The sequence below is a fragment of the Malurus melanocephalus genome, unplaced genomic scaffold, assembly GCF_030028575.1.
Source record: "Malurus melanocephalus ecotype Western Australia unplaced genomic scaffold, MMel_1.1 scaffold_95, whole genome shotgun sequence".
NCBI lineage: Eukaryota > Metazoa > Chordata > Aves > Passeriformes > Maluridae > Malurus > Malurus melanocephalus.
Window position 1 is genome coordinate 1,312,047 of NW_026623327.1, and position 22,567 is coordinate 1,334,613.

The following is a 22,567-nucleotide window of genomic DNA, read 5'->3' on the forward strand; positions in this document are numbered from 1 at the left end:
CACGCACACATGCATATATATAGATTATATATATGTATATGCACTTTCTTTTCACAGCTGGAAATGAGAGGGAGAATTTGTTGATTAATTATATACTGCTCAATTTTAGAGCAATTAGCAAGAAGAAAATAAATAATTTGAAGCAGTAAGTGGATTTTGGAGTCATGCATGCACACACACACCTTTACAGTGTATTCTGATTCTTGTCATTTTCAAGCAGGAACTTTTCTTCTTCCCCGGACTTGCAATTCTGAATTTTCTCTGAGCTTCAAATCACATTTTTAGTTGACTTTGGAGAAAATGGAGGCAGAGACATAATGAAAATTAAAAAAAAAAAAACAAAGAGGGGAAGAAAGAAACCCCCCAAACAGCTACCCCAGCCCCCACTCCTATACCACCCGCACAAACATGGAACACATTTTAGCAGAAGTGCCCCAGCTCTATCATATGTGCTGTGCAGAGTCATCATGGCCATGGTGCATAGCTGAGAGCCGGAAAGCAAACAGCTGCTGTAGCCTGATTTGAGTTAAAATAGTGTCAGTGTTTAGTCTGGCGCAGTGCTTCAGGAGAGATTGGCAGCTGGGTCAAACAAAGTCATTCCATTGGCTCCCTTCCCAGTAAGCTTCTGCTAGTATTTAGGTACTAGTGCAGCCTAGGCCCCTTTTCTCAGGGATAGCCTAACATCTGACCGCACCCTCTTCGCTTTTTAAAAAATGCCTTTTCACTCTTTAAGATAAATCCTCTATTATACAATCTGCCACTAATTGTGTGTTAAGACTGTTTTTCTCTTGAAAGCTGACGCATCCTGCTCTCAACRTGGTGTAGAAAAGCGGGCTGTTACAGTGCTGGATTAATAAAAGGGGCCTTTATGGTTTGTGAAAGAATATCTCTGTGCTTAGGCAGGAAACTTTTTGATCCACAGAAAAGCCAGACAACATCTAGGTAAGGCCGTGTATCAAATCTGCTTTTATGGGAGAGTGGGGCAGCGAGCGCTGTTGATTGYGATTGCTTCAAGTTTGCATGCCCGTTTTGATAAGCTTTTTAGAAAGTTTAGGAATTAGCTGCTCCTGCGTCTCGAGCCCTTTTTCTCCTCCCTCCTCCTCACTCCTCCTATGCCTTTACTGCTTGCAAAAGCTTGTAATGATCTGCTCAGTTTTCCCTGGAATACGCGCGGACGCCTCACTTCTTTTTGGAGAGGGGTTTCTTGCAGAGGCRCAGAGCGAAAAAGTTCTGCTGTCGGACCCAAATGCTGTTAGAAGTGGAGTGGCTGGGGAGAATTTACAGGGAAAGCTTTCCACTGTTGCAGACTGCCTGTGCAATCATTTAAAAGTAGTTGAAAACTGCTTTGAACTAACAAGGGTTTAATTACGGAAAAGTTTAACGTGGCGATGGAAGGAATATTAAGTAAGTTGTCTTTGTCTCATACTTTTTAATTTTAGTTGTTGCTTTAGCCTGTTGGGTCACATTTTTTGTCAGCGCTGAAGGCTGCCATGAATTGGTAATGAGGGCCCCTTTTGCACATGATTTTGGCACTTGGCCAAAATCAACTTCCCAAGGCAAGCTTTCTCTAAAAGAACCTGAAGCATTTTTTTGTGATTAGGAATCATGTCTGAAAGCTGCCACAACCAGTTGTGTAGGCATGTCAAAATGACTTTATACAGTATATCTGAAGCATTCGGGGGGGAGGGTCTGTTTTTTCCTCGTGTACCAAATTGTTGYTATTATCATTCTAAATTTCCGCAGCTTACGCACCTCCAAAAACCAGGCTACAGAGAGCTACGGCATAATGAGGATCGTTGGTATCTTTGTATTTTTCAACATGCCAAAGCAGCACTAATTGTCACATTTAAGCAAGATACAGTATTAGGGGTTGCTTAAAACACTTGTGGACGTAAAGCAGATGAGTCTTTAAACTTTTAATCTCAGTAAATTATGCTCAGTGAACAGTAAGTAATGATATTTTKGAGAAGTTTCTTTGTTTGAATTGTATGAGTGGAGCTTTTTTGATATATCTATTTTATAACTACATACCTGGATCCACTGAGGGTAAATTTACAAGGAAAATTTTGGATGTGCCTTTGGATTTATCCCATTTCCTTGAAATCTGGGTATGGGTCTGATCTGCGAGACAGGGAACAGGAGCTGGGTAGTCCTTTGTTGTTAAAATGGGGGAAAGGGAGTTAGTCTAAACATTCATAAGGAGCTGCAAAAGTTCACGTTACAAGTGTGCTCCGAGTTCTGAAATTTGTGGAGATCATCAGTGCAATAAATGGGTGATTATTCCTTGCTGATATTAAATAAACAAGTTTGGCACCGTAAGTGAATGCATTATATTGTACACTGGGACGTTCTGTGAATTTACTCTGTATTTAACAAAGCAACCCAGCAACTGGAAATTAGGAACCTCCTATTACATGCTGTGTATGCTCTACCCCAGCGTCGTTTCCACGTGTGTTCAATGTAAAGACAAAATTAGTTAGGCAGCAATTTTGTCAGGTATTTTTGTTTTACACTTCTGCACGTTTGGCTGTAGCTGAGGGGTTGCTTGTGCCTTCCTATGTGTGTTGTTTATTTATAAGCAACCCCGTCTTTCGGCAGCAATATCGACATGGAGCAGCCTTTTTGCACCTTCCCCTGCCCCCTGCCCCCAGCCTTGATCCCTTTTGCTGCTGCTAAAATGGGCTTTACAGGTATTGTCTTTCTTCTGCTAAACTGTACATTTTCTGTAAGGTGTTGGGGGTGTGGGTGAGTGTTTCCTTTATTACATAATGCAGGACACAGCTACACTGGGAAAAAGCTCGATCTTTACAGACTCCTCAGAATCGGTATTTTCATGTAATTTGGCTGGGAGAGTTCGCTCATTGTTACACTGCAGCAGACTGAGTTACAGTACTCAGAAGTCTCCTACAAGTTTAACTATAACACATTGTATTTGCAGTGAAAATAAGCAGACGAGGTGAACATGTTGCAGTAGAATAGATGGAGAACATTAGTAAAATAAAACTCAGATAATTTAATTGCATTTTTTCTGAGGCTTTTGAAAAGTTTTGCAACAGGGGAAAAATATGTCACTGTTGAATCCTATTTTAATGTAAAGCATTGCCAAAAATGATCATACTGGATGCAAATGTAAGTTTGATAGTGGAGTTTCTGCAAAATATTATGGAATTTATTTGCCGGTGCATGGAAGTAATTTCATCTGAGTTACTGAATTAGGTACTGCTAATTTGAAATATGTACATACCCACCTTGTTACTGCAAAACTAACTTTAAAATGTTTTACTGTGATATTTCTAGCTTTTTCATGCAATAATGAACACATGCTAGTGTACTATTTCTAGAGATTTTCTTTTCTATTTTGATTCGTGAAGTGTTATAAATCACAGCAAGTTATGCTCCAAAAACTTTGTGAACATCTTTAAAATCCAGAATAAAATGTTTTTCTGATAGCATGTCTGAAATATAAAATCTAATASATGAAGTAACAAAGTTTTTTTTAAAAACTTAAAACTTCATTAAATTAGCTTTTGATTGCAAACACCAATTTAGTATTTTCCTTAATCAAGAAGTCTATTGTCTGTACGAACATACAAAAACCTCATGTTTTCATCAGATAAATCAGCAATCTGTATTCATAACTTTAAAGTGCATAGATACTGCATTCTATTTTTAAATCCCAAACGAGTAGATTAATGTTTCATCTTTATAAATAGGCTGATAAGTAACTGGTTAGTTACTTTTCCTAAGATTACAAAAGGTGAAGAATACAAAGTATTCTCCATTGTGCCATTTTTAACAGCCCTCAGGAATAATGTGTCTCTAATCTTCCTGCTTGGAGGGCTTAATGTTTTCTATTTGTTTGCAAACATATCATGAAAGAGTGCAATTATAAAGCTTAACTTCAATGTCATTCTGTATCTTAAATTTTGCTCCATAAAAGTATTGAACTCTCAGTTACCCAATTCAGTGCAGCAAATCAATTTRTTTTCCATTCAAAAAACAAATTCTTGCCTTTTAGCTGGCATTTTTATTGATCATTAGACATTAATATTTAATATTTTAGTAGTGCAGCATAAGTGGTACATATTGTTATGCTTTTGAATAAAAGTTACAAATGTATTTATAAAATGCTTTCACTTACATGAAAGAAAAAGAACCCTAAACATCACAGAACACTTTCAGTTTATCAAGAAAATATTGGTCTTGTAAAAATAACTATTCCTCAGTAGATTCTGCCGCATGTTTTAAACCTTAGAAATGAAACAGGGTTATTTTGTTTTGTCTTACAGGTTTGTTGTTTTTTTGTTGTTGTTGGTTTGTTTTTTTTTTTTTTTTTTTTTTTTTTTTTTTTTTTTTTAGCAAGATTTCATTCATATAAACTAAGATCTTTGTTCTATATGTTCTAAATTCCAGCAAGGAGATAAATAAATTGCTGGATTGGATGGAACATAATTATTGAATTTTGGCAGAACTTCAGTGAACTCTGCCATGAAAGATTAATGTGCACWGTGCGCTCTTAGATTCTAAAGTAACAGAGTGAGATAAGGGGAGTGCAAAACAGACTCCAACCTTTGTGGTTTAGAGAAAATAGAAAACCATGGGCAAATGTTAACTTTTGGTATAAACTGCTAATGATAATGTTTTGTCATCTGGGTGATAAAAACTACAGGAGGAGACAAGAAAATCCAATTTAACACAAATTCTCTCCACTTCTTTCTTGCTCTGCCTCCCATTTTTCAGTATTAGAATAGCCACGGTTGCTCTATATTCTCAGGAAAAGGGGAACAGAGCAGGCAGGGTGCTCGCAGTATCCAGAAATGCACTGTCCTGATGGAATCCCTCCACATCCGCATGTGCCGTACGTGGGTTTTCACTACAGTCACGATTTTGGTTTGTGATTATGGTGCATTGATTTCAGAATGCAAGTAAAATCTTACTGGCTGGATGAAGRCTACATGTAGTCATAGTAGTGGTTGTTGTTATTCCCTCTCTTTTCTCTACCAAACCTTGGTTAAAACGTTAGCTTCAATTGAAAAATTGTAGTTATGATCACAAAATCTTATTCTTCTTGGCTTTTAAATAATAACTGCACCCAAATAATGTTTTTAATTGAGAACAAAGATGCATTGTCCTGCCAGTCAGTCTCCCTTGGCAGGACCAATAGGATTGCAAAGACTTTTTAGTATTTTCAGTCAGTTTCTATAGGGGAGAGCAGGCACGACATCCACCCTGCTCTGGGGAACACGCTGCCGCTTTGCTGACTGCTCCCTGCTTCTGGGAGTAATCCCCCTGCCAGCTCGGCCTCTCCAGCACCCTGTACCTAATCGCACGTGTTTTCCCTTCCTCAGATTCATGCAGTCCCAAACACCAGCCCCAGGCACCAGCCCCAGACACCAGAGCTGGTTCCCAGGAGGGCTCAGGAACAGCAGCAGGATGGGCCTGCTCCAGGATGGCTGCAGGCATCGGGGCTGCCTGGCTGGCTGGGCATGGGGGTATGGCTCAGTGCACCCAAAATGCCTGGAATCACAGGGAGTGAGGCAGGAAGGATGCACCCATGATGGGATTTTTCTTCTGTTTGCCCCTTGCTTGCAGACTGTTAATCTGCTGCTAAGGCCGAGTGTGCTCAGCTCACTGTTCTAAGATGGCAGGTATCCAGAATCTTGGATATATTTCGTGACTTCAAAGACATTTCTTCTCCCATTCCCGGTCACATCCTTAAGCTCATGATGACAGCATTATGAGTAGGATAGTTAAGGAGGTATAAGGGCAAGGGACTGATCCAGTGCCCATTGCAGTCAGCAGAGAGAATCCCCAGCTACGTGTCTTTGGATCCCACACCCTGTGACCTGGCTGCTCTTCCCCCACAGCTCCTGATGGCACTAGCATGACTAGCAYTGCCATTCTACTCAAGCAGATTCCTTGTCTTCGTTGGCTCTCCTCAAAGAGGAAGGTTACTGAGTAAAAGGCTTGAGTGCGCTTTCCTTGTGTTGTAAAGAAGCAGAGTGTGAGTGCTTATTTTGTCCATTTACAGTCTTTTCCCTTGTCCCTCTGGCCTCCTAGAAATGACTCTTGTTCCTGAGCTTGATTTATGAATTCATATCACCATTTCAAGTGGAGTTCAGTATGTGCAGCTACCTGTCTTCTAGTGTATCCCATGAAAATGCTGCATTTGTGTATGCCCATGAAATRAATTTACATTCTAAACCTATTGTTTTGATAACCAGACACAATTTTCTTTCAGTAAGGTTGATTCCAGGGTACATTCATCTTCAAATAAAAAAGGATATTTTTATSTCTTTCAGAGTACTTTAGAGTGCTTCAGCCTTTGTTTGTGTTTAGTTGGAAAACCTTCAACAAGTTACATTCAGAGTATGTCTGTATTTTRAAGCAGACAATGATCCTTTTTGCTTTTAAGTAATTCACAGATATRAGCATTGTTTTTAACAATGTAAAAATGTTACCACGGATAACTAAAGAATAGTAGTAGGAATATTGCGCCTTCTTTGAATGGACAATAAATGTGTTTGCATGTGAAATCAAGTTATGCTTCTAGAGCAGCGGGGTTATGGACTGTTGAAGTACTCARTCTTAGAATATTATAGATATTTTTGCAAAAGTTGCATATATGACCAAGTGAAAGCATTATAATTTTAACCCCTAATAGTTGGGCGAATGTTGAAATTCCTGCCAGGTGTCGTAYGTGAGGCTGTGAGCTGACTGAACACAAAGGTGCATTAAAGCAGAGCCTGCTGCTGGCTCTCAGCTGACCAGAGAGTCCTGCCTGCCGCAGGAGCAGAGCTCCCAGGGGTGCTGAGCTGGGGACACCGGGCTCTGCTGCCTCGGAGCAGCTGTGCAGGGACAGGGACGGGGACAGGGACAGGGACAGGGACAGGGACAGGGAGCGGGGCGAGGGCAGGAGCCAAGCCAAGGCACTTGTGAGAGTGCACAGCATTTGCTGTGCCTGCTAGAGTGGAGCACAGCGGTTCCTTTGGGGTCTGAGCTCTGCCTGGAGAGTCTCACACCCGAGCGTCTTTCAGCTGCGATCCCAGAGMCCCTGGCAGAGTTACACGGGCAGGACACGAGGAGAGGGCTCAGTCCTGGGAGGGATCGGCTGGAGCTCCACGAGTTACAGCAAAATTTAATACCTGGCTTATAGGCAGAAAATAGGAGACAGGGAAATGTGGGCTCTTAGATGAATAACTATGTGGAGACTTTCTTTCAATCATAGCATTGGATTATTAAGGAGAATAAATTACACTGAAGGAATGTTTGGGTGCTTTTCAATTTACCTGCACATTGTGCAGGTCAGCAGAGCAAATTAGCCTAAAACATAGTCTGTAAAATGGCATGCTTTGTGTTTTACAAATTTGCACATCCTGGTGTTCATTTCTGAGGAGTCTGTCCCTGGGTATGCCACATCTCCCAAGGGCCGAGTGTTACAAATGTTTGACCTTTCCCTTCCACTGGGACATACAAAATCTTGCATGTCAACATTACAAACTTCCAAAATATAGAAAGAGTTTTGTGAAGAGGAGGGGTTTTGCAGATGTCTGAAACTTATAATTGTGAGAAATGAAGAGCAGTGTGTAAAAAAGCTGTTAGACTTAGATGGGGTGGCGGGAAGTAGGGGAGGAATGTTTAAGTTTAGAGAACCCAACCTTTTTGTGCAAATCCCAATGTTTGCAACCTATGAAAATATTGATGATGGAATTGAAATTGTATTATGCTGGCAGATCATAGGTGAAATTGCTTTTTGTGGTCTCAGAACATGACTGAAGCAGCAGAGTATTTGACTAAAATACTGCTGTATTAATAGTAGGAAAGAAACAAATATCAGAAAGAAATACGTACAAGGTATCTCATTTTGGGGACATACTTTATTTTGGTAAATTCCAATTCCCAGACTGGTAATAATGATTGCTAATGTATACCTTTTATGACTTTCAGAGCAAGAGAAACCAACTTGAGGAGCATGCACATTGTGATAGCCTCAGCGGTAAGTACCCTAACTGCAATCAAGTTTATTACATTTTTGTAGAGTAGAGGCCTTTTCAAGACCACACTTGATGCAGCTTAGTCACACAACAGCTTCAAATGGCATTCTGGAATAATAGGGCAGTAATGTGATACAGTCTATAATGAAAATCAGTGTAAAGCACAGGTGGTTGCAAGCATTTGTGTGGTCAGATATAAAACCTTCGCTACGGGTACAGGCTACTGCTTTCCCACTTGAGGGAAGTATAATTAAAAGTGGTTTCCAGATGTGCTGGCGCMCATCTGCCGTTTTCAAAGGGGAATTTTGCAAATACAAACTGAACTGTATTGCATTCATTGTTAGAAAGCTGTTGATGGTTTTTCAGGTAATAAAAAGGTTGGAGGCATCAACACCCCCACTGTAAAATTGAGGTGTCTTTAAACAACAGGCAGTGGCATTTTGTGTTCACATTGCCTTCTTAGGATTATCTGTGAGTAGTTCATAGCTGAGCTGTGGCAAATATGTAAAATGTATCTGGGGCAAAATTAATGCTTATTTCATGAAAACATAAGAGGTGATCCTTTGCTAATGATTTAATTTTTTTCCAGGCAGATGTAGCAAATTTGTATAGATTTGTTTGTTTGTTTTCAGCGCAGTGAAATAAATTACATTGTAAAACATTAAGAATGAGTTTCTTTAAACAAATTTTCAAGATGTTTAAATAATCAGGAAACAAGAAAAATTTGATATGTTGAAAATAGACCTTTAATTTAGCTTCACACAGAAAGCAGAAAAATGTCTGCTTATGAGATTCCATGATGCATCCTTAGTTGAACTATCTGGAAGGAAATAAATCAGGAAAAAATTAGAAAAGGTGCTAGACTTTAAAATATTGCTGAGAGAAGATTCAGATCTTTTGTTTTTGTTAAATAAACAACCTGTTTGTCCTAATATTCCGCTTATTTTGTTAAAGCTAGTATTTCCTCTGGAAATGTAGTTATTAAAATAAGTTCCCTGTTTCAGAAGTAAGTTTTTGCAACTCCAGACGTTTTAGTTACTGCTGCTGCTTGGAACACTCACAAGGGAAGAATGCTGTGTCTGCCATGTTTTCACTGATTCTTCTTACAGCACTGTACCAGTTACTCAAAACTGTGACTTCGAGTTGGTTTTGGAAAAAATGAAGGATGTTATCTACTAGTCTGAAGGTCTTGGACTATTGGCCAGGCTGCTAAATGATAAGAGAAATTTTTTTTGGATGTCCTGTGTAATATTGCCTGATCTTTGCACATATTTTCCTTACTTACTTCCACAGATGTGACTTGTTGCCTCCCTTTTTGAGTGAGAGTCGAATCCTTATCACCTTATCTTAAGAAAATGACACTGAGTAAATCAAATGGATTTCTGTTTATTTCCTCTTAGCTGGACTCTTCCACATGGAAGTTGCTTTTTCTATTTAAGTCTTTCTTTCTTGACTGAGCAGAATCTAAACCCTCTTTTGAAGTGTGTAAATATCAGAAAAATTTGCAGAAGATTTAGTCAGAAAAACAGATGCTGAGATAAAATATTTTTTAATATAAAACCTAATGTGTAGTTTGTACTTATGTTTTTGGATTAGTTTTTCTGTCTGACACCTTGTACGTTCTTACAAAGACATTGATGGATTCAGTGAGAGATGCAAAAAGCAACCTGGGTAGCAAAATGTTTTGTGTGTTTGATTTTTCTGGAATAACATCATAACTTGCTGTGGTCCTGGTGCTGCTCAGCAAGACTGCTCTGGTTTTAACAATTTCATGCCTCTGAGACAAAGGGTCCAGATCAGCTCATTGCATCTACTCCRTGAATGGGAGCATCTTGAGGATACAATGAAATGGATCATAATCAATAAGAAGGATATTAATAATGTCATAATGAAAATGCTGATTTCATCAATACTGGCTGCTGGTATATCTGACCTTTTTTTAATGTGTATACATTGTGATGGCTATGGCATATTATAAATGTTCTATTGTGGCAGAAAGACTTCAAATTTGTGCTTTCAGTGAGTGTTTTACAAGGATGTATTTACTAACACATACAAATACATTTAATATTAAAACACATTTAAATCACTGTTTGCCCAGGAGGCAGGATTTTAGCACTGAGCCATTATAAGTTTGGGTATTTTTCTGGCAAAATGCCATTTGACATCAGCATTAGAAAGGTCTAAAAGAATTCAGATGTGAAAATGTGTAAAATGAGCACTACCTGGTACTTAAATTGCACTCTGCTGCAATTAAGACTTGTTAATAGTCACTCCACTGAATTGACTGCTCTCACCAGAGATCAGCCCTGGCCAGACCACTGCCTTGCTCACAGTTTTGTACATTACCATTTTGTATAAAGGGTCAGTTTCCATAGGTCAGGTGGGTTAGACAAAAGAAGCAGCTTACTGCAAAAATACATTATTTTAATATTGGGGAGGTTGCATCCTTGGCAACCACAGAATTTGGAGTGCTTTTGTATTATTCTCATTCCTACTACTTGAAAAGTAAAATGCTGCCCTTGAGTGGGGGAGATGTCAAAAAGTGTTTTGGGGCTGTGCATCMAGAGACATGGCAAAGGCACTTTATTGGATGGTGAAGATCTTGCCCTGACTGATGGATGCAGGAGACAAACCACCAAAGATATATCACCCCTCAAGGGCACCAAACCTGTCCAGTGCAGCTCAAACAGATGAGGCTCTGCTCCTCTGGGGTATAAAACACTGCCAGACACACAGCACAATTCTATAAGAGGCCAGTGAGCTGATGACTTCGAGTGCAGAAACTGTTAMACAAATATGATGCCATTGTCAATTTTGCAAGGATTTCCTCTTCTGAACATCTATATCCTGGTTTTGGGGTAAATTCCAGATTCAACAAGTGCAGTGCTCCCTATTTTGCCCAGAAAAAGAATTGAGARTCCCTGCTTGATGCTGCATTTTATSTCTATTAGAACATTTTTTTTTTTGTATTGGGCTTTGAACTGTTGATTTTAAAATTTTCCTGTAAATCAGGAGCACTACCAGCACTTTTTATGTCTCCCAGATACCCATTCTTCACCTTAATGATTTCTGGCTGTGGCTTCAAAATCAGTTGCTTTAAGAATATTGTAGAAGTCATTGGCTAAGGCCTTGAGAAGAAGAAGCCACAGGGAAAAAAAAAAAGAATACTCTTTAATATTAAGACTTCTTTTTAAAACATATATCCCTAACACGAAAATATTCAGGGAGGAGAAAGAAACATTCAAAATATTGCTAAAAATATTCTTCAAATATTTTAATGAAATAACTTTATAGAACTTGAGGACAGATCAAAAGCAATTATCATATGTGTCAAGATTTTCTTGAAGTTTCAGAACTTTCTGCTCTCTGAAGTAGAAACAAATAAACTATCATTTATCTTATAAATAAAGGTCAAGGGGAAGKGGAATCAGATCAAGCTATATATTTGCTATTAGCATATATTGAAATATTTCATTTTGGCTTGTTTTTCTACATCTATATTAGTCTTTCAGAGGAAGAAAACCAAAATGATTATTTTTAACTTTAAACCTGAACTTTTTTATCTTGAAAATATCTAAATAGGATATTTGAGCAATTTCAAAACACTTGCTGTCTTTTTAAAAGACAAGCAAATTGACATATTTCCTTGCAAATAACTTTATTTTTAAAGAAAAAGTCTTTTTTTTAAGGCAAAAYTGACTAAAATATTTCCTGCTTACTCTATCATGTGGCAAACATACATTTTGCATTTCTTCAATTATTGTGCTTGTGATTTCATACACAATGTGAAGCATTGACTAATTATTGTTTTGAGCTGTGAGTTTTCATGTTCATTCGTAGAGAGAATGAGGTATATGAAAGCAGAAATATATGGAAAATCAAATTTCAAAGTCTTTGGCTGTGGATAAGCCTTATGGAMTTGTAGAAATAAAACCACTGAAACCACCAGAAATTGTGATTTGCTTGAGGTCAGCACGTATTACACCATTACAAATATATTACATGAGACCTGCACACAGTTATACTGCAAATAATCTTGAATGCAGCCATGCAGTAAYTGCTGCCCTGAGCTTTCATCTCCTTTGGGTTTTCCCCCAGTGCCTGGGAAACCTGTGCAGTGCATGTTTGTAGCCAGAGCAGCATGAGCAGCAGCAAGACAGAATTCTTGGGACTCCAGAGTTTCTCCCAGGAGGCCTCATATCCTACTGTCCAGTGGGGTGACCCTGATCCCTTTCCATCTCCCAGCATCAACCCTCCATTTCACTGGGCTGATATATTGCTGCTTTCTAATACCATTCTGTTGAAATGTTTCAGTGTTGTTTAAGGAAGGCTTAAGGACACAGCTCTCAATAGGGTTGTCATTCCAAATGACTATACCCTTGCCTTTTACAGTTCTTGTAAAGKAATATCTGCTTTCAGCCAGAAATGTGAGCGCTGTGCTTTCTATTCTTGTGCAGTGTCATCAGTTGTGGCAGTAGCACTGAAGACAAATACATCCCCTCCTCTCCTGTCTTGCATAACTTTTTCTATTGTTTGCTGATCAAGTGCTTCAAAGTTGAGGGTGTTTCTGACCATTGCTGGTTCATCTGCTAGAGCTGCAGAGGAGCAAATATGTTCTGAATGTTATTTTCACTTTTCTGTGATGCAGCTAGGAGAGGCTTTTATTTTGGGCTATCCAGTCTCTTGTTAGAGCTGCCTTCCAAGCTCAGATGATTAAAGGGATATTGTATATCTCTGAGAAAAGAGCTTTAGCTGTTCAGGGGCAGCACATGAGTTTCTCTTTCTGTCAGTAGCTCAGTAAAGTGCATGTCTGTGCAGTGTGTGCAGTTGCTGTTGACAGACACTCTGTGTTAGCTGGGACTGTGTGGGTAGTCTGGAGCGTGATATCATATTTTGGGCACTGGAAGCAAGAAGGAGGCAGAGTACAGTGACAGTAATCAGAGATCCTGAAGGTCTGATTTACCAGGAATGTTTGAATCAAGTGGAGTCATTAGCAAAATGTGTTGGGAAGGACAAGAATAACTGGTGCCTTGCACATACATAGAGGATCCCTTRTGTTCCCTTCAGCCTGCCTTCCCATTCCCTCCACCATTTTCCACATTCTCCTGTTACTTCCCCCTGTCCACCCCAACATACGCAGTTTTCTAACATTTCAGGGGAAGTTTATGCACAGTGCTTCTTGGTGTTCAACTTGTTAAGAATTGGTCAGGAAAATTTAATTTCTTTCATTACAATTAACCTCATGTTTGGCAAACTGATTTGTAAGGCAAGAGCTGCTTTARTGGATGATTTGTTAAAAGTCTTTCCAGCCTTTATCATTGCTCCTATTTCCAGTTGTAATGCCTAAATAATTCCACAGATTTCTGAAATAACAAGGAACAACCTTCCTGGAATTCTTGGTCCAGGAGCAAATTCTCTCTGCTCTATTTTCTTCTCTCTCCATTGTTCCCATGGGCATCTGATATGTGCTAGGGAAAATTCCATATGTTTCAGGAAAGCTTAAATAATGACAAGTTCTTATCTAACAAATTCTGGATAGATGAGAAAAAAAAAATAAGACCTCAAATAAAAACTAGCCCAACAACCCCAAACCCCAAACCCTAACCGATTATAAATATTTCAGCTTCAGCATGGCAGCTTTCTAAATGGCTAAGAAAGTGCCCATGGGAAGATCCTGTACTTACAGAATAGTTGAAGATAAATTGGGATTTGAACATTGTGGTAATTTTGTTTGGATTTTGCTTTAGCCTTTTCTTACYACTAAGTGAAGCAGACATGTACAATGCTAAGAATGTGTGTCTAATGCTAAACAAATCCCTTTGTACATAAACCGTGAGTACATGGAGTCTGTGTTTTGCCAATGGATTTGACAACATACTATAATTAAGCTTTGAGAACACAAAAATGACAAACCAACCCTTGATAAAAAAAAGCCTTATTGTGTGAGCTCGAGCACCACTAGAATACTGTATCTTCCTTCAAAATATGATGATTACTGGGCACTGAGAAATTAATCAAATGCTATTAAAGTTATATAGGTAATTTCCTCTCAAAAGTGTTCAAAGTAGTGCTCAGATTMTTTCTTTTGATGTGAACTGGGGAGTTTGCAGGGCAGAATATGTCCCAAAATATGAAAAAACCCTGTTGCTCCTGAGCAACCTGGTGTCTTTCTCACTAAGTGTTGACTGTTTGCCTCAGTGCTCTACAAAGCAAATTTACAGATCCCTTCTGCCCAGAAGTTCTCAAACTGGAAAGCAAACATAGGATAGAGACAAAACACACCAGTGCATCCAAACAAAGTCAGGTAGAGCAAATAGAAAACATCAACAAAAATAGATGGAGTGAGGCAGCAGAGRGTGYRTTGGAGATGTTTGTTTTCTTGAARGAAATGAAGAAAATTCCAATTTGYGGTGTTTTGAATGCAGGTGAGAAAACATAAGGAAGAAAATGAAAACCCAACTCTGTGAAACACAGGAAAGAAGGTGCTAAAGTAAAACAATATAATTCATGAWGAAGTGAAGACCATGTGGTCTTAAAATATAGCAAGAATGTGGGCAAGATAAGGATTCCAAAAAGCAAATTTAGGTAGAAGAAGGTTTTGTATTACAGATCACTAGGAACCATGAGATTACTGAGTAGAAGGTGTGAACTAAAATCTGTTTGCACTGAAAATTGGAGTTTTCATAGGCTAAGGGAACCCTTTACAGGTAAAGGCATATCTAGAAAACATTGAAACATCACTGACTGATCACCAGCTCATAGTTGGAGGTAAATTTGATAAAATTAATGTTGTTGCAACTGTAGAGAATCTTGGAAAAAAAGTTTTTCTAGTCAATAGTCAATACCTGCTTATTTTTAAGCAGTGTAATCCACCTGAGTGGTGTGGACTTTGAAAATTAATTTTTATTTTTATCTTCTCAAGTAGAAAATTTTCCTTGGGTTAAAAAAAAAAAAAGGTGAAAAAAAGAAATTATTTCCGTTCATAAACTGTTTGATTCCTTATCAGCTATAGTCCTACCCAATTTTTCCAGCTCTTCACGGCTGAATTAAGCACAGGTGTTTTTTTCAGGTGTTAGATGACACATTTGATGTTGCCTGCATCCTGATTCTTTCTGGTATATGGTTGGTCTGCCAAGGTGCTGAAAACTTCTTTTTGAATACCTTAAAGATGTCAAACAAGGTCAAAATTATAATACAGCCAGTGCAGTAATGCAGGAATGAGACAGTATCTCATCTTTCTGCTGCCCTTCTAAGCTGGCATTATTCATTGTCTGAGCGCAAAACAACTGGTTTAGTTTTTTTGGGTTTTTTTTTTTTGGGGGGGGGAGGGTTTTGGTTGGTTGGTTTTTTTTTTTCATTTTTTTTTTTTTTTTTTTTTTTTTTTTTTTTTTTTTTTTTTTTTTTTTTTTTTTTAGCAAACTGTTATTTTTATATTGCTTTTAAAAACCAAGAAAATTTTGAGAAGAATTGTTGCCAAAAAAATTCTCACAGAGGATCAGTCTCTAAAGAATCAGAATTTAGAAATTTGAGCTTACAGTGGAAATTGAAGGAAACTCAAGGGTGTCTCTGCAATAGATGTCAGGATAGTGATGAGATTGTAGAARTTGAGGACCAGAGAAGGAAAGGGGTCTGTTGTGGCCAAAGTTGTGAAAAAAGAAGGTGGATAATCCTGGGCAAGATTTCAATGTTCTCAGAGCACACCCAAATCAAATCTCTGTGGTCCCTGACATTCTGCCTGTTACAAACCAGTGCAACATTCCATCTGAGAGGTGTATGTTGAAAAGTGTGTTTTAAACTGGAATATTTTGTTGGAAGCGTGTTCCTGAGTAATGAACCAGTAAGGGATGAGGAATCTATGATGCAGCCAGGCATGGGAGACTGATGATGCACAGCTCTCAGACCAGAACAACTGGCGGATGAAATTAGAAGTGAAATTGCTGCTTTACTCTGTCTCTGAGGCGGCATTTCTGCAAAACAATATTTTTGGTGCTAAGAACCTGAAATGAGCTTCCCCCACTAAATCTCAAGTTAAATGTCAATATTGCTTTCAGAGATACAATTTTTTTTAAATGTCCTGGAGTGAATCATGTGTCATCTCACAGAACATCTTCCAGCCAGACCAAAGTCGCTTTCCACTTTATACACAATATGGGTAATGAAACAAAACTGAGAACAGGAAAACATCTTTCAATGGGGAAATATAGGAAATACTTGAAAAAATGTTTACAAAACAGAAGGGGAGGCATCAGGCCCATTATCCTAGAATTACAGTACTTGTTCGGCAATCTTCTATTTATTTTCTAGTCATGCACATTCATTTCTGTTTTTCTTCTTGCTAGCTACACATACCGAAACTCTCAGTTAAAACAAGAAAACAAACGGGTTTCTTTTGCTTCTGCTCGCCATGTAACAACTATTCTCAGCAGTTTAATGTTATATCACAACAGTTAGCAAAATGTCCTATAAAAGATTGTATGCATCATACCCTTGTGGAAAATACACCAGAATAAGTTTGAAAGGATTTATTTCCAATGTGCTACTTGAGAAAAAGTTACAAAAGAACAATGGCCATATACAGATGATTTTCATTTATTTGGGTCTGCTGTTGGTCAAGCACTTCAGGCTTTACCTCTGGGAGAGCAATCTTTACCTCTGGGAGAGCAACAGGCAAGCAAAAGGCTTTGGTCTGAAATTAAAAATTCGGTTTGGAAAGAAAAGATTTCTGTGTATAACTTGCATGGTTCTTTAATGAGATTTTTTTTCTGTTTTCCTCTGTCACTTACTGGTTTAGGTGCTGCTCTTAATTTTGCTTTTCTTTAGAGCTCTTCCTCCCAAAGGAGAGTGCATCTAAAATTCAGCAATATAGGCTGTCACACTAGAAATTTGCAGTGGCATCACTAATGCGTTAATACTGTTGGCCATATCTTCATTTTAAAATCCAGTTCTGAAGTTGTTTTTCTGCATTTTGAAACTGTTCAATGCTCCCTTTAATGCCACTTTGGGGCATCTCATTTTTGAGCTGCTTCCATCTTGGTCTGTTCTGCTCAATCTTTTCCTACTGCTCATTCCAGTGGTGTTCCTGCCTCTTTTACCTTGTTGGAAACACGGGCTAACCTTTGCATCACACATACACTGGGCTCTTCTCTCTTTGTTTGCTGACCTTTGATTGTGGCTTTTGCTAATAGTGGTTATGATGGATAGCTTTTGGATATTTTTAAATAAATTGGCATCCTGTCATTAGGCTTTTCAGTTYAATTAAGTTATTGCAAGTTTATGTTTATGCAGGTAATTAGATGAGATCCTTGTGTGTTTTTCCTACAGTGCTTCAGCTCAGCTGGGTCTCCCTTTACTCATGCAGCACAGTATTTTCTAAGAGTTTGAATTCATTCCTTATTCTTATAATTCWGTTGTGGCTTTTGCAAAATTTCCTATGGTTTCTAGGAAATAAATGAAAGGTTTATTTGCTCACTGAAGGCATATATACCTCACTGAAGGCAACGACGTAGAAATTGATAATCATTCATTGAAATATTATATCTTGCAATATAGTTCTTGGGCACCTATTCTTGGAGAGTTTAGGGAATATTTCCATAATCTGATGTTAAAASACAGTTCAAAAATCAAAACAATTGGAATTTTTTCTTGGGAAGAGCCCTTCTCTGTCCCTTGATGGCCATGGAAGTGTGGCTTCTTAAATGAATTAGCTTAGGTACTGGAGGCTGAGCTTTAGGAAAATTATTGCCCTTTGTTTTGAGCTCTTGGAATGTGTGTTAATAAGCTTGAGGAAAATTAGAGGAGGATTCTCATAACTGGCCTGAAGTGAATTTCAAAATTCCCACCTCACTTTTTTCTCCAAGAATTGAAGTAGTGCGTAGTCTTCCTATGCTTTGAAATCTGCATTGCTTTTTATTTAGGAACAGTCCTGYGTGACACCAAACAATGATCTTCTGTATTTTAATCTGGGAAGAACAGGTTCTGTGCCCTAGAGRACATAGTGTCCCATGATATTTTCTTGCTGCACATTGCAAGATTCTTATTTATCGATCTCGACATACATTTTAGTCAGTTTTATTTCTGGAGACCAACTCCTACATCATTTCTAAATCTTAGAAAATGTCAATATTYCATCTGAAGGACGAAGGGCTGGGCCTTCACACACACAGTGGTCATCATATGAAGGATGCAACAGCTTCCATTTTTGTGTCTTTCAAAAWATAACCCAAGCATATAAAACAAGAGTTGAAAAGGAGATTTGTACTCAAGGGTTGTCCTTTTCTCTTCTCACTTAAAGTTCATTCCTGCTTTTTTCTGCTCATTATGAAGACACAAATGGCATCCTGCAAAACGTTCTGTAATGCATGTTTTTTTTAATGCCAGTCAGATAATATATTATGAGCTCTACTTCATATCAGAGGTAGGACTGGTGGTGAAAACCAGACATGGTTGGAGTTGCCCTTGCACAACTGAAGAATGGCATTTCAGAGCACCTTGGCCTCATCAGAAATTGGAAGCACATTCACAGTGKTTTTAGGCAGCACCTCTCTCTAGGAATAATGATTTTCTGTTTCTTTGAAAGAAACTGCTGTATTGCTTATAAAGAATTCCTAGTACTTCATTAGTGTGATATAAAAAATAAATAATTTTTCTTTACGTCTGCAGGTAGAAGATGAAGTCAAACAAAACTGACAGGTAAGGRTTTGGGAAAACAATGCAATTTGCAATTGCTAAATCATCAAGTAAACCATATATAAAATTGGGAGTGGCAGGTAAATTATATTCTTGGAAAATTATTGATCTGCTGAGGTATGTATGTAYATATATATATGCSTGTGTATAGCTTCAGCAGTGTTTGCTTGATCTTTTTTTTCCCATAAAAATCAGTAATTTTGAGATAGTTTAAAATAATGGATATCCTGAACTTATTATATGGACTCTTGGAAGTCAAAGGAGCACACATTTGACATGCAACATTTGGGAGTTGAATTTTTACATTATAATGTCATGCTGTTTGATGACTTTCATGTTGTGTAGAGCTCATACTCAGTGGTACAGGTAGGGTAGTAGATAGAGTTGTAGGTGTACTAAATTTTCATAAATTCTATAGTAATTATTAAAGCTGATCTGCTTTTTCATGGCTAAACATAGTTCTGGGATTTCAGTATGTTGTGAAGCACTGGCTTCATAAGCAGCCATGTGTTTCTAATTCAGCAGTTTTAATTACAGGAAATTTAATGATAATGAATAGTAACAAAAATAAAATATGAAAGGGAAAAAGACAAAAGRGAACTTAGTTTCCATCCCATGGAAAGGAGCAGTTTGGTAAGAAACTGGTGCCTTTACATTGGAAAATTCATTTGTTGTACTTATATGCTAACCCCATTAGCAGTAGTCATTTATTTTGTTTTTGTTCTCCTTTTTATTTCTTCTTTGGTTCCCTTTTTACGGCTACAAATATCTATTCAATAATTGGGAAAACATGATGGTAAGGCGTGAACCTAAACAGGAAGGCAGCTGGTGCCTTTAGAGTTTGGTAATRGGATATCAGATTTCCTCACTCCTGTAAAATCCGTAATAAACTCTGGCAAGATTTGGGCCCTGCTGAACAAGAGTTTTGCCACTGATTTCAGCAGAGTCMARATTTCATTGCTGGGGTGTGATAAGTAMTATCCTGAGTAAGAGCCTGTGGCAAGCAGAGGAAAGCTGCCTATTTGGCTTGCCTTGKCTGAAATGTTTGTAGTCCCTGTGTCTACATCTTATGGGACCCAACCTCTGCCATTTGTGCCTTTCCCAGCAGAGTATCTGGTGATGGAAYAGGCAGAAGTGTAGTCTTCCATTGRGTTGATTTCCTTTTGTTTTCCAGAAGTGAGGAAAAGCAGTTTGGMGGAGTTGCTGATGCTGTGTCTTCTCTGCTTTAACTTTTAATAAAGTCAACTTCAGTATCCCAGTTTTGTAGGATGTCAAAGAMTGAAATAACTAAGAGAGATATCTTCAGCAATCAGCAGCAAATTGAGCATAAGGATGATAAAGTGTAGGATCTTAAAMCTTGAAAGATGGCCAGTTAAAATACCAAATGATCCAGCAAATAAAGGACAAATTCATGCTATTATTGGGGACATGTGGAGGTCATTAGTTCATGGTGATTCTTTGTCCAAAAGCAGCAGCAGCCTACATTAGACAGATTTCATTCAAAATTATCTTTGATATAGAGCATAATCAATTAACTCTGGTGATCCTCCTGTCAAATGTTATAGCTAATGAATTAACTCTACCTAACCTTGTTGGTAGTTATTTATGGGCTGCATATCCTGGCAACATGCATAGATTTAGGAAATTAATAAAAAAGTAAACTGCTGAGTGATGTAGCAGCTTGTCTGGTAGCCACTTTTTTGCAAATAGAATGAATCAAGTTTCAAAAATACAAACTTTCAAAAGACTGCAAATTCCAAGTGTCTGACACTCACATTCTTAATTTTCCACACCTTTATTAAAAACATCTATTGAATTAATTTTGAAATTGACTGAAACTTCCTTTTAACTTCAGTGTAATTATACTTCTAATTTAAGAAGTGTTTCTTCATAGCCCTTCTTATGGAAAGTTCAGTAGCAACAAATACGTTAGAAACTTTAAATACAGTAAAATTTTGAAATCTATTTTTAGTCCACACTGTTGTTTGAAGAACAAACGAAAACCTAAAGGGCTTGCTTTTCACACCTGAAATGCCTTGGTTTTTAAAGAAATCTCAGTGTTTTCCTTTTAAAATTACAACAAATATCTGGTATTTTTAACCCCRAGGATCTAAACTGAATCTCACCCAGTCATTTCTGGTTTCTCTGTGCATACTTATGAGCAAAAATTAGGAGACTAAGRTAATAAGAATTTCTGCCATCTTTCTATTTAAGTTAGAACATCTTGATTTTTTTCCTATTTTGTTGTTCTTGGTGTCATGCCCCCAACTGCATGCTAAAAATTAACTAGAAAGATGGGAAGACATGTTTGCAAATTAATGAACTTTAGCCATTTTAGTTTCTAATGCTTAAATACAGCACATTATGTGCATGATATGTGTACAAAATTAATGTGGTACAGTACAGAAGATGGGACCAGGCTCTCTTCAGTGGTATTCAGAGAGAAGTTGATAAGCAATTCTCTTTAAAGGCAATTTGAAAATATCACAGCTTTTTACCTGGGGTGAAAAGCAAGATGCTCAGAGAGACTCTGGAGTCTCCTTCCTGGAGATATTAAAATCCAGTGGACACATCCCTGAGCAACCTGCTCTARCTKACCCTGCTCTGGTCTGAGCAATCTCCAGAGGTGCCTTCCTGCCTCCATTTTCTGTGTGAATCTGCGATATGGTTCTGTCTAATGTAATAACTTTTAAAAATTTAGATTTTAAACTAGYAGTCTTACAGAAACACAAATCAACCAGATTTCTGAAACTGTATTATTTGCATTTATATAACATAAAATACATATATAACATGTATTTAGAGTAGTATTCAAAGCCAACCTTAATATAGAAGTTGATAGCTCTGTTACTAAAACTAAAAATCAAAGTATTTTTATTGTCATCATAAACAAGAGGATTCTAAAGGGTAAAACCATAGAAGTTGAAAAAGCAGAAAAGTCACAATATTAATACTGTGTTTAAAACAGTGTCCTGGAGGCAGACATTAACCAGCATGTCAATTAGGATCTTCTAAAATGCTGAGTTGCACAAATCATTYGTAAAATTGCTGTATGTTGACTTTCTATATGTTTTTTATTTGTTCTATCAAAAGTGTGTTTTTCCCCCCTACAAGCTTCCCCAGGCTTGTAGGAACTGTGATTCTGGAAACTTCGGTGCGCAATTATGTGGAGAGCTAAAGATTTCAGTGGGGTCCAAGTGCAATATGATTATGTTGCTGAYAGATTTATTTCTTGTGCTGGGATGGCATACAGAGCCTGAGCCCCTCACCCCTCACTGCGTTAGGTGCCCTCAGCACAGAACATGAGATTTTCCTGCCTGAGGAGCTTCTCCTCAAGGACAGTCGGGGTGAACACCCCAACAACTTCCATGTGTGACGTTGGTATCCTCCACCTTCCCCCAGCTGTCTAAGGGCCACTTWGGGGCATATCTTTCCTTGGATTAACTATAATCTTTTAGGGTAACTGTTCTTGAAGGTAAAAAGGRCACAGAAGAGAGGAAAATAAATTAAGGAATGGATTTATGACGTATTTGGAGCATTGGAATGAGCAGGTGGAGAAGTGTGTCTGATGTCTAACATTTGGATAGTGTTTGCATGCCAAAAACTGTTTTAAAAAAGATTAATTGTTATGTACTTTCAGTAGAGTTGATAATGCAAAAATTCATTGCTTTTTTTTTTTTCCCTTTTTTTTCTTATTTTTTTTATAATTCGTGGGCACTACATGCCAAGAGCTGTGTGAGACATGGCTTCTAAAATGATGCCCTTTCACTACATCATTATTTGTTGTCTTCAGTAAACAAAGAAAACCCCCCACATTTATAAACAGTTCTTTTGCCTTTAAATTAGTGTTGCATTTTTAGTATGTGTTTGTTTTCCTATTTTCT

General features: G+C 37.9%; 1 long non-coding RNA gene across 2 annotated transcripts in view; it reads left to right on the forward strand.

The window, feature by feature from the left end:
• The window catches only part of LOC130575012 (uncharacterized), a 313,637-nt gene that overhangs the window by 123,574 nt on the left and 167,496 nt on the right, over window positions 1-22,567 (forward strand). For both annotated transcript variants that reach the window (XR_008965511.1, XR_008965510.1), the window contains exon 4: window positions 7,948-7,996. This is a non-coding gene — a long non-coding RNA (uncharacterized LOC130575012). The remainder of the gene's footprint in view (window positions 1-7,947; window positions 7,997-22,567) is intronic.